Here is a 17092-nt window from a genome sequence, read left to right as displayed (position 1 = left end):
ATTTGGCTCTCTGTTTGTCTGTTATTGGTGTATAAGAATGCTTGTGATTTTTGCACATTGATTTGTATCCTGAGACTTTGCTGAAGTTGACAGCTTAAGGAGATTTTGGGCTGAGACAATGGGGTTTTCTAGATATACAATCATGTCATCTGCAAACAGGGACAATTTGACTTCCTCTTTTCCTAATTGAATGCCCTTTATTTCCTTCTCCTGCCTGATTGCCCTGGCCAGAACTTCCAACACTATGTTGAATAGGAGTGGTGAGAGAGGGCATCCCTGTCTTGTGCCCGTTTTCAAAGGGAATGCTTCCAGTTTTTGTCCATTCAGTATGATATTTGCTATGGGTTTGTCATAGATAGCTCTTATTATTTTGAGGTACGTCCCATCAATACCTAATTTACTGAGAGATTTTAGCATGAAGGTTGTTGAATTTTGTCAAAGGCCTTTTCTGCATCTATTGAGATAATCATGTGGTTTTTGTCTTTGGTTCTGTTTATATGCTGGATTACATTTATTGATTTTCATATGTTGAACCAGCCTTGTATCCCAGGGATGAAGCCCACTTGATCATGGTGGATAAGCTTTCTGATGTGCTGCTGGATTCGGTTTGCCAATATTTTATTGAGGATTTTTGCATCAATGTTCATCAAGGATATTGGTTTAAAATTCTCTTTTTTTATTGTGTCTCTGCCAGGCTTTGGTATCAGGATGATGCTGGCCTCCTAAAATGAGTTAGGGAGGATTCCCTCTTTTTCTATTGATTGGAATAGTTTCAGAAGGAATGGTACCAACTCCTCCTTGTACCTCTGGTAGAATTCAGCTGTGAATCCATCTGGTCCTGGACTTTTTTTGGTTGGTAAGTTATTCATTATTGCCTCAATTTCAGAGCCTGTTATTGGTCTATTCAGAGATTCAACTTCTTTCTGGTTTAGTCTTGGGAGGGTGTATGTGTTGAGGAATTTATCCATTTCTTCTCGATTTTCTAGTTTATTTGTGTAGAGGTATTTATAGTGTTCTCTGATGGTAGTTTGTATTTCTGTGGGATTGGTGGTGATATCCCCTTTATCATTTTTTATTGCATCTATTTGATTCTTCTCTCTTTTCTTCTTTATTAGTCTTGCTAGTGGTCTATCAATTTTGTTCATCTTTTCAAAAAGCCAGCTCCTGGACTCAATTATTTTTGAAGGGTTTTTTGTGTCTCTATTTCCTTCAGTTCTGCTCTGATTTTAGTTATTTCTTGCCTTCTGCTAGCTTTTGAATGTGTTTGCTCTTGCTTCTCTAGTTCTTTTAATTGTGATGTTAGGGTGTCAATTTTAGATCTTTCCTGCTTTCTCTTGTAGGCATTTAGTGCTATAAATTTCCCTCTACACACTGCTTTGAATGTGTCCCAGAGATTCTGGTATGTTGTGTCTTTGTTCTCGTTGGTTTCAAAGAACATCTTTATTTCTGCCTTCATTTTGTTATGTACCCAGTAGTCATTCAGGAGCAGGTTGTTCAGTTTCCATGTAGTTGAGCAGTTTTGAGTGAGTTTCTCAATCCTGAGTTCTAGTTTGATTGCACTGTGGTCTGAGAGACAGTTTCTTATAATTTCTGTTCTTTTACCTTTGCTGAGGAGTGCTTTACTTCCAACTATGTGGTCAATTTTGGAATAGGTGTGGTGTGGTGCTGAAAAGAATGTATATTCTGTTGATTTGGGGTGGAGAGTTCTGTAGATGTCTATTAGGTCCACTTGGTGCAGAGCTGAGTTCAATTCCTGGATATCCTTGTTAACTTTGTCTCATTGATCTGTCTAGTGTTGACAGTGGGGTGTTAAAGTCTCCCATTATTATTGTGTGGGAGTCTAAGTCTCTTTGTAGGTCACTAAGGACTTGCTTTGTGAATCTGGGTGCTCCTGTGTTGGGTGCATATATATTTAGGATAGTTAGCTCTTCTTGTTGAATTGATCCCTTTACCATTATGTAGTGGCCTTCTTTGTCTCTTTTGATCTTTGTTGGTTTAAAGTCTGTTTCATCAGAGACTAGGATTGCAACCCCTGCCTTTTTTTGTTTTCCATTTGCTTGGTAGATCTTCCTCCATCCCTTTATTTTGAGCCTATATGTGTCTCTGCATGTTAGATGGGTTTCCTGAATATAGCACACTGATAGGTCTTGACTCTTTATCCAATTTGCCAGTCTGTGTCTTTTAATTGGAGCATTTAGCCCATTTAAATTTAAGGTTAATATTGTTATATGTGAATTTGATCCTGTCATTATGATGTTAGCTGGTTATTTTGCTCATTAGTTGATGCAGTTTCTTCCTAGCCTTGATAGTCCTTACAATTTGGCATGTTTTTGCAGTGGCTGAGTACCACTTATTTCGAAATATTCAGATGTCATGAGAACCTACTCACTACGGTAAAGACAGCACCATGCCTTGAAGGATCCACCCCCATGACCCAAACACCTCCCGCCAGGCCCCACCTCCAGCACTGGGGATACAATTCAACGTGAGATTTGGGCAGGGACAAGCATGCAAACTATATCACCATCCTGTAACATCCTATGGCTGTGGAAGGGAAGGGAATAGGCAAAATTGGTGGTTGAATTTGGTTGACAATCAAAACTCAGTGGACAACCCCTTTTTGGTATCCCAGTGGTAGAAGCCACTTGGAGAAGGTTGGGAAGCTGAATCGGCCCAGGATTTGTGTGGTCTCCAGCCTTCCCGGAAGTAGATCATGCTGGAAAAAAACTTCAGACCTCAACCCACAGGATCTAGAAAGGCCAGGATGGAAGAAGCCACAAGGAAAGGAGATGCTTAGAGCTCAGTGGTGCTGGTTAGGGAGTCTTTAAGGACACTTGAGAGCCAGCACCTGTGCCCTCATCCTGGCTTCAGATTCTGTGGCCTAAGTGCTAAAGCCTCCCGCCCACTCCTACAGATGTGAATGAGAGTCAGGGAAAAACTGGTGGTGGGTGTGAGAGTCAGAGGACAGAAGAGCACATCAAACCCAGGGTATCTGTGAGAGGGAGCTGGATCCATAGGGCCTGCTCTGCAAGTCCAAATGCAATTGCAATACATTTGGGCAGTTACCATCGCTACCTATATGCAGAAGGCTACACAAACAGGAAGAGGAAATATTCAAGCACTGGCTCATTCATTTTAACTCCAGAGAGTCTCTAAAACAGATCCCCAAGAGCACGGAAAGTTTCGGTTTTGTAGCCAAGCAGATAAAGATGTGGCTAAGGAGAGTATTCTAAGCCAGATGCCAAGTGTATGCCCTCTGTGAGTGCAATGTGCATTGCCCGCGGGCCTAGAGCATTCTAGAATAGATATGCAAAATACATGACCACTTAGGGAAAGTTGAGATGAGTCACTCTTTCTAAGAGTAACCATTTAAAACATCACACTTAGTATCGCTGAGCCCCATAGCACCTGCACTGTGAAGAATAAAATTTCAGATAAAATTTAGACTTGCATGAACAATTGTTTTTTTTAAATAGACAGCAAAGGAAACTCGAACCCAAATTCTAGATTCAGAATGCCCAACACTGCCTACCAGAGACAATGGTTTTTGGTTCAGGTTTTAAAGAGTGATAAGTATCAGATTCAGATGCTAAGAGGCACAAGGAAAAGATAGTTTTGCTGCTCACTCAGTGGGTTTTCTCAGTTTTAGACAAAGGTCACAAGGGATCTTGGGGGCTCCAGACACTATCTAGCAATTGATAAAAAGGATGATCATGATATGAAATACCTGGAGTGCTAATTTCTTTAGACACCAAATTATATAAGACCTTTGAGGCATGTGAACTTTCATTCTCAAAGTTCAGAACTGCCTGGAAGAATCAGAGTTGACATTGTTCGTTTTTAAATACTGTACAAGTTCTGCTAAATGGCTAGCATCACAATGGGGTAAGAGCAGATCCTGAGTAGATCTTTCCTAGCACCCCTTAGCCATTTCCCATGAACCTTAGAGAATCAAAGACCTACAGGCTTAGTGGATACTAAGAGAGATTTGAAGATAACCATGCCATTAAGGCAAAGCCCTTCTCTGACCTGACCCAAGCATGTCAGGCCAGAGACAGTAAGAAAAGGCACCAGAAAAGGCATTCCATGGATAAAAGAGAAGCCATGGCCCTCCACCCTTTTGAACACTTTGAAAACTGAAAAGGGAAAGCCTGTAAGCAGATGCTCAGGGCCTTCATGACCTCTTTCAGCCAGGTTCTTGCACTAGTATCAGCTAATCAAGTCCTTTCCCTCAGTTTAAACACATGGACTCCTGTACTGAGGGCTCAGGAGCTGTGCTTTCTGACATAGCAGGAAGATATTGGGAAGGTAGCTAAATTCTACTGGCAGAAGCTTAAACTATGTGAGATCCAATATCAATATCCTGTTTACAGATCAGAGCCATTGGCACATAGTTAGGCAGTGAGACACCAATTCTAGGAGGTGTGTATACAAGGTAGAGGGGTGATCCACAGAAGCCTCCCCTCTGTGCTCTCCGGGGCCAAACAAGACATGACAGGGAAATAGAGGGTGGTCGTTTTGGTTATACAGATGCTGCATCTCTTGAAGGAGTCAGAGGCATGTGAGATTCCCAGGGTCCTAAGGGATCTGAGTTCCTTTATGCCAGAAAGCTTGGGCTTTCCAAGATAAGGCCAATGGTAGCTCTCACTTATGTGGCTCTGGTAAACCTAACTGCTCCAGCCAGGAGGGACGAGATGGAAGCTCAGCATAGGACGTGCTCAAGGAAAGAAACCTAGGACCTCTGAGGTTGAACTAGACTAGTGGTTTTTGTTTTTGTTTTTTTCAAGTAATTTTGAATTTTGCATTGAGATGGGCACAAATTAGAACAGCTTAAGGGTGTATTATTAAAATGAGTGCTGAAATTTTCTCTATGAAGACACTTTCCCCCAAGAATACTGTGGTATGGTTTTGAAGACCTCATAAGGCTTGGGATGGAACATAGTATGTGAATGTTGCAATGCTTTACACTTTCTGGAAATCTGTAACTGGAGGGCAGAATTCTGGTGGAGGGTTCTACTTGTAAGTCTCACCCTAACAGTGTTGGTGGTACTTAAAATAATAAATTGAAAAAAATTATATTAAGTTCTCTAAACTGAAATTACAAAACATATGTCACCATCCATACCTGTGAGCATTATCCGTGTGCCTTTTCCTTGTCTCTCCTGGGGATCTCGGAGAGGCCTCCCTTGTTTTTCAAATGAATCATATAGCAGTTTATTCCTTGATCTCTAGTTCCACAGTTCCTCTCCCCACTTCCCTCAGTATCTTTATTTCCCTTCAAATTTCACTTTACAGGTCCCTTCATCTGATCAGTGAGTTTCTTGCCAAACATATTTCAAGACCTTCTGGAAGTACCTTGCCAATAACCCATTGCCACAGCATTATTGCCAACTCTTCATTATTCTCCACATTCTCTTTTCAATTTCAAGGATAACATTATCAATCAATGTGGGCCTAACCTATGTTTCTTAAAGCCTCTCTGGACTGGGGTTTTAAAAGGATCACACTAAACCCTTAATTACTTCTCTTTTCTTGTACTCTCTTCTCTGCTCTTGTCCTGGAAGAGAGATCATGACAAGGGATAGCTCATAGTGAAGGAGCCACTCCTTGGCTGACAAGAGGCTCTCCTAATCCACTACAACAATTAGTCTCAATCCTGGCTTTCAAATAGAAGCATCTGGGGAGCCTTTAAAAAATTACTGATGCCTGGGTCCTATCCCACACCAACTAAATCAGGAACTCTTGGGATGAAGCCCTAGGGTTGGTATTTTTTAAAACTGCAGTGTGATTCTAATGTGCACTCAGTTTCAAAGCACTGTTACAAGCTGTGGTTAGCCATGATCCTTAGCTGAGCATCTATTTGCAGCCAGATGTCAGACCACACAATCAGGGCATAGAGGAGTAGCACAAAGATTCTCCAATCAAGTTATTCAATTCTCCCACTCACTGCTTCTTACCTGCTTTGCCTCCCCTACCCCGAGCCAGGGCTCCTTTTATTAAAGCAACTCCTAAGAACACAGGAACGCTCTCTACCCCTTGCATGAACTCCTCTGCAAATCTCTTAGGAGTTAGCACTTCAATCACTATCATTCATTCAGAAAATGTAAGTCATCTTTTTTGCTTTGAGTTAATCATTTCCCATTTTCCCAGGTGATTCAGAAATCCAGTGCTCACTGACAATGAGTGGGTAGATGCGTGGGCCTACAGACCTGCCTCGCTGTTCCATTAACAGCGGAACACACTTTGAGAGGCAACTGACAATGGAGGCAACAGTAACAACAAAAGCAGTATTTTTCCAATCATAAAAAAAGAAGTCTGTTTCTGAAAACACAGTTTGATTTGTTTATATTTCTTGCAGTGCTAAAATGCTCAGTCGATTCTAACCTTGTTTGCATTAATCCGCTTTTCGGAATTTGCACATTTGTTTTCAAAGCATTGGGTTGGAGCATTTTGCTGCTACATGGAAATCATATCAGCAATCCTACTCAGAACATGAAATGAACCTGCATAGAGCCCACGCAATTGTAATGTTTGCTAACCAACTGATAAGCACATAGGAAGAGCATACAAGAATTAGAATAGAGCCATTGAGCCAACAAAGGTTCACTTTCTAAGAATCATCATCTTCTGAGGTTACTGGTTAGTACTCTCAACAGCCATTGCAGTAGAGGCTAATTCATTCATTCACACATTCAAGAAATTTTTCCTGGGACATCTACTGTATGCCAGGTACGATGCTATGAGTTAGGGCTAGACTAAGGAATAAAACACAGTCTCAGCCCCCAAAGTCTACAGTCTTCAGCTAATCATATAAACAAATAATGAGCTTTGCAAAAGCTTCTCTCATTGGTATGCTCTTCTCCCATCTCTTTGTCTGGCTAAATTCTATTCAACCTGCTAGATCTTGAGTAAGATGTTTCTTTATCTAAAACAAGGGTCCCCAACCCCCAGGCCATGGACTAGTACCGGTCTGTGTCCTATTAGAAACCAGGCTGCATGGCCGGGTGTGGTGGCTCACGCCTATAATCCCAGCACTTTAGGAGGCCGAGATAGGTGGATCACCTGAGGTCAGGAGTTCGAGACCAGCCTGGCAAACATGGTGAAACCCCATCTCTACCAAAAATACAAAAATTAGCTGAGTGTGATGGCAGGCGCCTGTAATCCTAGCTACCTGGGAGGCTGAGGCAGGAGAATCACTTGAACCCGGGAGGCGGCAGTTGCAGAGATTGCGCCACTGCACTCTAGCCTGGGCAACAATGGCAAAACTCTGTCTCAAAAAAAAAAAAAAAAGAAGAAGAAAAAAAACCAGGCTGCACAGCAGGAGGTGAGCAGCAGGCCAGTGAGCATTACCACCTGAGCTCTACCTCTTGTCAGATTAGCAGTGGCATTAGATTCTCACAAGAATATGAACCCTATCGTGAACTGTGCATGCGAGGGGTCTAGGTTGCACGTTCCTTATGAGAATCTAATGCCTGATGATCTGAGGTGGAACAGTTTCATCCTGAAACCATCCCTCCCCTTGCCCATCAGTGGAAAAATTGTCTTTCACAAAACTGGCCCCTGGTGCCAAAAAATGCTCCTTGACACCTCAAGTTAGAGTTAGGCATCCTTTCTAGGTATTTCCATAGCAACAGTGCTTACTCCTATCTGAGGACTTTGCATTTTGTATTGTAATTACTTGTTTATTTATATCCTCTCACTAGGCAACGAGCCACTTAAGGACAAGAGCTATGTCATGTCCATCTTTATATCCCCAATGACTAGCACTATGCCTAGCACCTATTAGGAACTCAATAGATAATTGTTGAATGAATAAGTGAATGAGTGATTGAGGTGTTCATAGGGTATTATAAGAACACAGAGAAGAGACACCTAAAGATACTTCCTGGGAGAGGTAGCTGCTAGGGGAAGTTATAAATGGTTAAGTCTGAATTATCCAGGATTAGGCTGGTTGGACACTAGAGACAGACATTCCAAGCAGAAGGATAGCATGAGAAAAAGAAAGCCACAAAAAAACAAAAGAGGCATGCCAGAAAATGCCCAGCAACACGTGGAGAGGACACATGCTAAGACAGCCATAAGGTCATGAGGGATGGAAGGTTCCAACCAAACCAGACTCAAAGTCCATTCTTCCCTTTGTTCCCATCCAAATAAAAGAATGAACACACAGATCAGAGGAGTCCTAGGAGCTGATCTCCAGGTTTTACATAGTGGTTGCCAACATATTACATAGTCCTTAAGTCACAAACCATGCCAAAAACTCTCCCTTGATACAAGAACTATGTCTTACCCTGCCCTGTGAGATTCAGTGCATGGGACCCTCCAGGGAAAATGTGCCAGGTCATCTTCTTAATACACTCCTTGCAGAAGGTTTCTGTCTCTTATTACAAATGGTGGTAAAACACCTTGTTCGCTTTGGTAGGCTCACCTTTCCTCTGCCCAGCTTCTTCCTAAAACCTAGCTCCTTTTGTTCAACCTGAGCAACCCTTAGGAGAGCATATTGCCTTATTTCTCCTTATTCCATTGTTTTTTGTTTTTTTGTTTTCTGAGATGGAGTCTCACTCTGTCGCCCAGGCTGGAGTTCAGTGGCACAATCTCGGCTCACTACAACCTCTGCCTCCTGGGTTCAAGTGATTCTCCTGCCTCAGCCTTCTGAGTAGCTGGGACTATAGGTGTGCGCCACCACGCCCGGCTAATTCTTGTATTTTTTAGTAGAGATGAGGTTTTACCACATCGGTTGGTCTCGAACTCCTGACCTGGTGATCCATCGCCCCCCCTTCCCCCCGCCTCCCAAAGTGCTGCGATCACAGGTGTGAGCCACCGCACCCAGCCCATTGTCTTTTAAAATATTAATTTCAGTGATTTCATCGTTTACATTCAATGCAACCAATATACTATTTAAGGTAATTCCAGAGCTTCAGTAAAACATCTCTGATTACCCACTTCAAGTAAGAAATTCTAAGAAGATCAGCTGATAGAGTTCAGTCATTAATTCATTCAACAACTATTTAACACATCTGTGTCAAGCACTGTGCTGGAGTCTGGAAATTCAAAGATGAATGAGAAATGGTCTCTACCCTTAAACTGTCTGCAGTGTGGAGGAAGCTCTAGGATGGGGAAATTGCTTATGTGGGGCAGTGCCGAGGCCACTGCTGACCTGCCTAAGCCAGCACTTCAGGTTTATGCAGGTCCCTGGATCAGCAGTACAAGCATCACCTGGGAACTTGTTAGAAATGCACATTCTTGGGCTCTTGGTACAAACCTACGGAATCAGAATAAGAGAGTGAGGCCCAGCCACCTAGGTTTTAACAGGCCCTCCCAGGAATGCTGAGGCTCCCTTTGGTTTGGGAATCTCTGGTCTAAGCTCTGTTCTGAATCACACCAGGCCTATATGGAGGGTGATTAGCCATTCCCAGCCTTCTTCTCTACAATCCCCCCTTCTCCTTTTAGGAGATTAAGGGGAAACATCAATCTACAGTGACTACCCAAAATGAAGTAAAAATGCTATTTTCTCACATAATAGCAACACATGACACTGCTCCCAAATCACAGAGATGGTTTTATGAAGATCAGTGTGGTATGGACTAAACCAACCAGAGCCACATCAGCATCAACACAGAGGGAATCAGAAAGGATAATATCATCGTCTCCTGTATTAGTCTGTTCTCACACTGCTATGAAGACACACCCGAGACTGAGTAACTTATGAAGAAAAAAGGTTTAATTGACCCACAGTTCCACATGGCTGGGAGGCCTCTGGAAACTTACAATTGTGGCAGAATGCAAAGGAGAAGCAAGGTACGTCTCGCATGGCAGCAGGAGAAAGAGCCACAGGAGAAACTGCCGCTTGTAAACCATCAGATCTCGCAAGCCCTCCCTCACTATCACGAGAACAGCATGGGGGAAACCGTCCTCATGATCCTCCCAATAGCCCCCAATCACCTCCCGCCAGGACCCTCCCTCCACACGTGGGGATTACAATTCAAGATGAGATTCCGGTGGGGACACAAAGCCAAACCATATCATCTTCATTCTCCCCCCGGCACTTGAGGGGAAAAAAGAATCATATCAGCTTGACTATTCAAAAAAGAAGCAGGAGCTCCAGAGTTATTTCAGTGCATGAGAATGGAAGATGGATAAACTGAAACAATAAACCTGAACGTTAAGGAATATAAAGGCAAGGGGGAGAGAGATCACAATCTTGGCCTCTGAGTTCTGCAACCCTATGGTTGTTTTAAACAAATTAAAGCAGATTGCATTCTTTCTGGAGTTCTAGTGAAATGTGTCTTGCCACCAGCAGACCGTTCCGAGCTCCTGGCCACAGTTTATTGGCTCATTGCCACATGTCATTAGTGACCTATTTTCGCTGCTGTGAAATTGGCCATGTCTGAAGGCCCCTGAATCAGCAGTTTCTCCCTCCACTCACCGGCTCCAGGCTGGCAAAGCTGACACCAGTGTCACAGAAAATGCAACCCGCTGCCCTCTCCCCAAAATGTGGGGAGAGCACGGTTTTGCTATGAAGATGTCGGCTTTGACCTGAGGCTGACTTGAGAGCCCAGCTGTCATGTCTCTTCCAAATAAGCTGCTGAACTTGGAATTATCTTGGCTGAATAATTAATCAGGACTAAAAATAACCTCAAACTGCCTGGGCTTTGCTTAAATCCTACACAGGTGAGAGAAGTAGGTTTTTTTTAACGTAATTGCAAAACCCATATTTTGAAAGGCTCTACACCAAAATATGAAAATAATTACCCAACATGCCAATTTGGGAGATAATTCACAGTTAATCTGGATCTCTTAAAAAAAATGCCACCTTTCGAATTGCACATTGACTTCAGATTGTCAGTTCTTGGTGGATATGAAAAGCAGCCGAGAGTTGTACTCAAAATTTTCTAAGAATACCTTCAAACACAAATCCATGGGGAAAAAATATATCCGTTGGTATAAAGAGCGCCTGTTACCAGGCAGATTAGACAGTGAGCCGAGTTCCACAAGAGGGCGCTCTCCCCATGCGTCCTTCTCGAAGGTGAGGGCGCTGCGTTTCGCCCCAGCCTTGGCTGCCCTTTCTTTTCCTTTGCCCTTGTGCAAACGATGTGCTCCCAAGAGCGAATGCTCAGTGTCCTGTGGAATGCTACTCCTGTGACCGCTTTCTGGCTGAGATCATCAGGCAAATGTTATCTCTGTAACATCAGAGGAGCAACTTCAGATGACGAGAAATCAAGCAAAGCATTAAAAATACGGGGGAAAAACAAATACATCTAAACTGCCTGCTCTCCATGGTGATCTAGCTTTGTGTGTTCGTTTTCTTGATATTGCTGTTATAAAAATAGGATGTGATGAAATGAAAGTACATCCATCACAGCAATCTTGTGTCCAGCCTGAATCTCAGACCCAGATGTGGCTCCAACCAACCAGTGACCATGAGCAGGGGGCCCAGGTGTATTCTGGGAGGCTGCTCACCCTCACTGCCATTTCTTTCATCCCCGTAGGCACAGCCTCACCTTACATCGAAGACAGATTCAATGAATCTGCCTCTCATCCTAGGTGGCCACTAGGCAACTCCTCTGGGATCATTTCTTCCTGCTCTATGCTCCCATGGCCTTCATTCATACTCCCTCTTACCCTGCTGGAAACCTACTTCTTTTACCTCCTCAAAGGTAAAAGGATCAGCTGGTGAACAAAAGAATACATTTGCTCTATCCAAAGAGAAGCATTAGAACAAAGAAGGAAAAACTGATGCAAGACAAATGACTTGGGCTCATCATAAAACACTGAGCAGTCAGCAGAACATTAAGCAGAGGCTTCTACTCCCCACCACACAAATACCCATCTGCACACCTGAATGCCGAGACCAAGCCTCACCAGACGCCAGCAGCATAAATGAGAGGAGTCACTTACCCCTCTGAGGCTCAGGCTTCTCAACTGGAAAAAAAAAAAAAAAAAGATAATAAAAATAGCTCGGTCGGGCGTAGTGGTTCATGCCTGTAATCCCAGCACTTTGGGAGGCCAAGGCGGGTGAATCACCTGAGGTCCGGAGTTCAAGACCAGCCTGGCCAACACGGTGAAACCTTGTCTCTATTAAAAATACAAAAATTAGCTGGGCATGGTGGTGCATACCTGTAGTCCCAGCTACTCAAGAGGCTGAGGCAGGAGAATCACTTGAGCCCAAGAGGTGGAGGTTGCAGTGAGCTGAGATCACTCCACTGCGCTCCAGCCTGGGCAACAGAGCAAGACTCTTTTCAAAAAAAAAAAAAAACCTAATGAATTGTCAGTCTCAAGCCAATGGGTAGCCAGTGGATAACCTGGTAATGTAATGATTCTGTGAAAGAGAGGGTCCATAGAATACAACAAATGTGTGATCTTGTTACTTCATTTGCTGTGATGTGGGCTGAATAAGAGTCACAAAGAATAAGAGAAGAGCTGTGGTTGTTGTACAGAAATAAACACTATTAATCTTGAAACTCTCACCTCATCCCCAGAAGTATCCAATAGAATTTATTAATGCGTATTTCCTACCCAGTGTAGTCAGCCAATGTGTAATAAAAAGTGCTGACGGCCACAGCTGAAATTATTAAAATTCTAGCAGGTTTACCAGGTCCTAAGCTTGGGAATGCATGCAAATCTCTTCATTTGAATAGTTGACTTAATATAATTAGTTCCCCCCTATATCCTCTGGTTAGAGCTCAGCTCTAATGAAGCCTCAGGAGCTGATGATATTCCCATACAGTCTTGTTAGTTTTAGAGAGAAAACTCTCCCCACAACCACAAAAGTCTTCTCCTAAGCCCTTAACCTAGATGTGTCACAAGGAGCATGAGGCATCATCACTCCTGGGACAATGACCCTAAATCCTTGTCCCACTGAGATAGTAGCCTTATGTTCCTGTCAATAGGAAACCCTTGGTCATTTGTTGTGGGCCAAGCGGAGGCTGTGGCCAGAGGACGTTAGGAGGAAAACCTGGTTTGGCAAAAATGATGCAGAACAGGGACTTGCCAGACAGTAAGGGTAAAAAGAAGATGACTTCTAACTGGCTATGTGGCTGAAAGTCACCGAAATGGGCAGTTCCACCTTGTGGCCTTTGGCTCTCCAGAGGCAGGAAAGAGGATAAAAAGGTAGTGGAAATACCTAGAAGATGAGACCTGAGACCAGCAGAGGCAGAGAGGTCTTTCTGGCTTTCTTTGGGAGAGTAGCATTCCTCATTTCTCTCCTCTGTGCTCCCTGTGACTTCTGTTTAACTTCTGTCAAAGTAGTTCTGACCCCACACCACTCTTTCTTATTCGTCTATGTCCCTCAGTAAACTTCAAGCTCCACATGGGCCAGAATCAGGTTTAGTTTGTTCATAATGGTGAATAGACTTGTATTCCTCAAACTGATTACAGCTCAAGCTCAAAAATGTCTTAAATGAGTAAATGAATGCTGCATGCAAAGGTTAGCCCTGAAGGAGAAATGAGCAACATATTCTAATGGAGATGTATGTGGCACAGAACTTGGAGATCAAAGTCAGCCTCTTGGGTGGACTTCAGGGACGGGCTTTAAACAAAGAGGCAGGAAGATCCATAGCATTACTTGGGGGATGAATAAGACTCTGGAATTGAGTTGGCCCAGAAATTTTGGGTACAAGCAACACTCACTTTGTTTGATATGAGTTACAGAGTATTTTCTTCTGTTTACTACTTTCTTAAATTTAATTATGTGATAAAAAGTGATCACTGTGTGTATTAGTCTGTTTTCATATTGCTATAAAGAACTACCTGAGACTGAGTAATTTATGAAGAAAAAGGTTTAATTGATTCACAGTTCCACATGGCTGGGGAGGCCTCAGGAAACTTACAATTATGGCAGAAGATGAAGGGAAAGCAAGGCACATCTTACATGGCAGAAGGCAAGAGAGAGAGTAGAGGAAAATACCACTTTTAAACCATCAGATCTCATGAGAACTCCTTCACTTTCATGAGTACAGCAAGGGGAAGACCGCCCCCGTGATACAATCACCTTCCACCAGGTTCCTCCCCCAACACATGGGGATTACAATTTGAGATGAGATTTGGGTGGGGACAGAATCAAACCACAGCACTGTGTATTTCAACTACTTCCAGAGATGATGGGCACATAAGGAGAAAAGAATAGAGGGGGGACAATTTCCTTCAGGTGTCTGGAAGAACTTTCACAAAAACATACTCATGGGTCGTTCTACTACAAGAAGACAGATAGCTCTTAACACCTAGTAAATAACTTTTCTATCTGAAGTCTGCTTCTCTTTCTCCAACGTCATTGATTTGTAAAGGGGTTTTGCCCCACCCCCCTACTCTCCTTGATTAAGCTCATCTGTGAACACCAGGAGGCTGGTCTGCTCACCCCTACACAGGTGTCCTTTCTATTAAGTCTCAGCTCACTGCAACCTCCACCTTCCAAGTTCAAGTGATTCTCCCACTTCAGCCTCCCCAGTAGCTGGGATTACAGGTGCACACCACCATGCTTGGCTAATTTTTTTTGTATTTTTAGTAGAAACAGGATTTCGCCATGTTGACCAGGCTGGTCTCGAACTCCTGACCTCAGGTGATCCACCTGCCTTGGCCTCCCAAAGTGCTGGGATTACAGGCATGAGCCACCATGCCCGGCCCAGGTATCCTTTCTTAGATGGGCATTACATCAGTCCCACTATCAGTCCCCAAACTAAGGTCAGTGTCTTAAGACTTGAAAGTCAATATGTCTATTAGTACTACTTAAGGGGAATAATTGTGTGCTACTTTTGGCTTCAGTAAGTATTGTAGGCATATCACAGCAAAGGCTTTAGAGGCTTAGAGAGAAATCGAGATAATTGAGCAAAGGTGGTGACTTAAAACCAGCTCTACAATCTGTGTTATTCTCTTCGCTGGAGAGAACCCTGCAAAAAGAGGCAGTTAGGAGAGAAGCAGATAGCCTACGTTCTTGAACCTGTGAGCACTCACTGGTGACATGGTTTAGAGAGTAGAAAACTGGCCTACGCATCTGGACACCCAGCCGCTGTCAACTTCAGCAAAGCAAAGTTTGGCTTCCCAGCAAGCTAGAGAGGCCTTTTCACCCTTGCACTTGATGTCCCCTTAACACGGAATACTCTGTCCCAGACCTGTCTATGGCTGGCTCCTCCTTCTTCTCGGGTCTCAGCTCAAATGCGACTTCCCCAGAGAGGCCTTCCCAGATAGTCCCCTCCCTGATCATTCCCTATCATGTCGTTGTATTTCACTTATGGCACTCATCACCATCCAAAGCTGTCTTTCCATGTACTTGTTTATTTGATTATTCACTATGTCCTTTTGCTCCATAGATAGATAAGATTCATAAAAGCAGGGACCCTGTCTCTCTTGTTCACTGTTTTATTACAAGCACTTCAAATGGTGTCTGGTACATAGTAGGACCTCTATCACTGTGTACTGGATGTATGAATAAATGAATGAATGAATGAATGAATGAGTAGCCTGAATATACGGCTCAAGATCCAGTGAGAAAAGTGCTGTCCCATCATGAATAGGGTAGGTTTTATCTCTTCAAGAGGATATGTGCCTTTTCTAAAGGAAAGGAGGTAGGGCACAAGGAAGATATCTGTATCATTGGAAAAGATCTTTTATTCCCATACTGAAGCACTAACACATCCTCCCCAACATGCATTTCTGCATGTGGGTGACATGCCAGAAGGCAGGAAGGAAGGGGCAGGCATTAAAGAACTAACAACCTCACCAAGTTATCACTGTGGTTTTAAAGTGGGGTGATTAAAAAAAACAAATGTTGGTGAGGATGTGGAGAAGAGGAAATTCTAGTGTGCTGTTGGTAGGAATGTAAATTGGTATAGCCTTCATGGAAAATTGGATGGAGGTTCCTCAAAAACCTAAAAATAGAACTACCATATGACCCGGAAATGAAATTGGTAACTCAAAGAGATATCTGCACTCCCATGTTCATTGTGGCATTATCTACAATACCCAAGACACCAAATCAACTTAAGTGTCCAAAACAGATGAATGGATAAAGAAAATGTGGTATTTATATACAGCGGAATTTGATTTAGCTTTTAAAAAGAAGGAAACCCTGTCATTTATGACAACATGGATGGACCTGGAAGACATTATTTATTTAAATGAAACAAGCCAAATTCAGAAAGAAAAATACTGTATAATTTCACTTATATGTGGAATCTAAAATAGTCACACTCATAGAAGCAGAGACATAGTGGTTACCACAGGCTGGGGAGAGGGAGACATGGGGAGGTGTTGGTCAAAGGGTATACGATTTCAGTTATGAAAGATGAATAAGTTCTGGAGATCTACTGTGCAACATAGTGCCTAAAGCTAACAATATGGTATTGTATACTTGAAATTTCTAAGAGAGTAGATCTTATATTGAGTGTTCGTACCACAATATAATAGTAATAACAAACAGATGGGAGGGAACTTTGAGAGGTGATTGTTGATGTCTACAGGCTTGATGGTTTTATGAGTGGACACTTATCCCCAGACTCACTGAGTTGTTTACATTAAATATGTACATGTTTTACATGTTAATCATACCACAATAAAATGTAATAGCTTAGATAGATAGACAGATAGATAGATAAAGCAGGGTGTTTACATACAGCTCACAAAAGGCAGAGAATGACTTTGTCTTGCCGTTTGAGTGCAGTGAGAGAATATAATTAAAGTGATCAAAAATCCCTGGGAATTTATTCAATTCTTTTGAACAATGACCATCCTTGGGAAGGGAAGTCCCATCCATATCAGGAAGGGGACACCAGCAAGCTTAATCATCTTGCATTTAAATGTTTTCCATCTGTACTTAGAGCTCAACACACAATACAAAGACAGCCTTCAACACTGGGACCCTCTCCACCCACAGCACGTGCCCTCTGACCTGCTCTCCAAGCAGTGGTGGTGGCCTGCCTCTGTCCAGAAGCACCCCTGCCACGGCCCAGTTCTCTCTCAGTATGTTTGTCTGGTAGAAGGATTAAGGGTGTCCATTATGGCTGCTAAACAGTACCAAGCTAATGTCCTATTATAAAATCACTTTCACATATACAGGATGCAATCATTCTAATGAGGGGAAAGGCATGCTAAGAACAATTAA

Source organism: Hylobates moloch, unplaced genomic scaffold (assembly GCF_009828535.3).
Source record: "Hylobates moloch isolate HMO894 unplaced genomic scaffold, HMol_V3 SCAFFOLD_12, whole genome shotgun sequence".
In the NCBI taxonomy this organism is placed as follows: Eukaryota; Metazoa; Chordata; class Mammalia; order Primates; family Hylobatidae; genus Hylobates; species Hylobates moloch.
The sequence above is the reverse complement of the archived record's forward strand: the minus strand, read 5'-3'. Positions refer to the sequence as shown.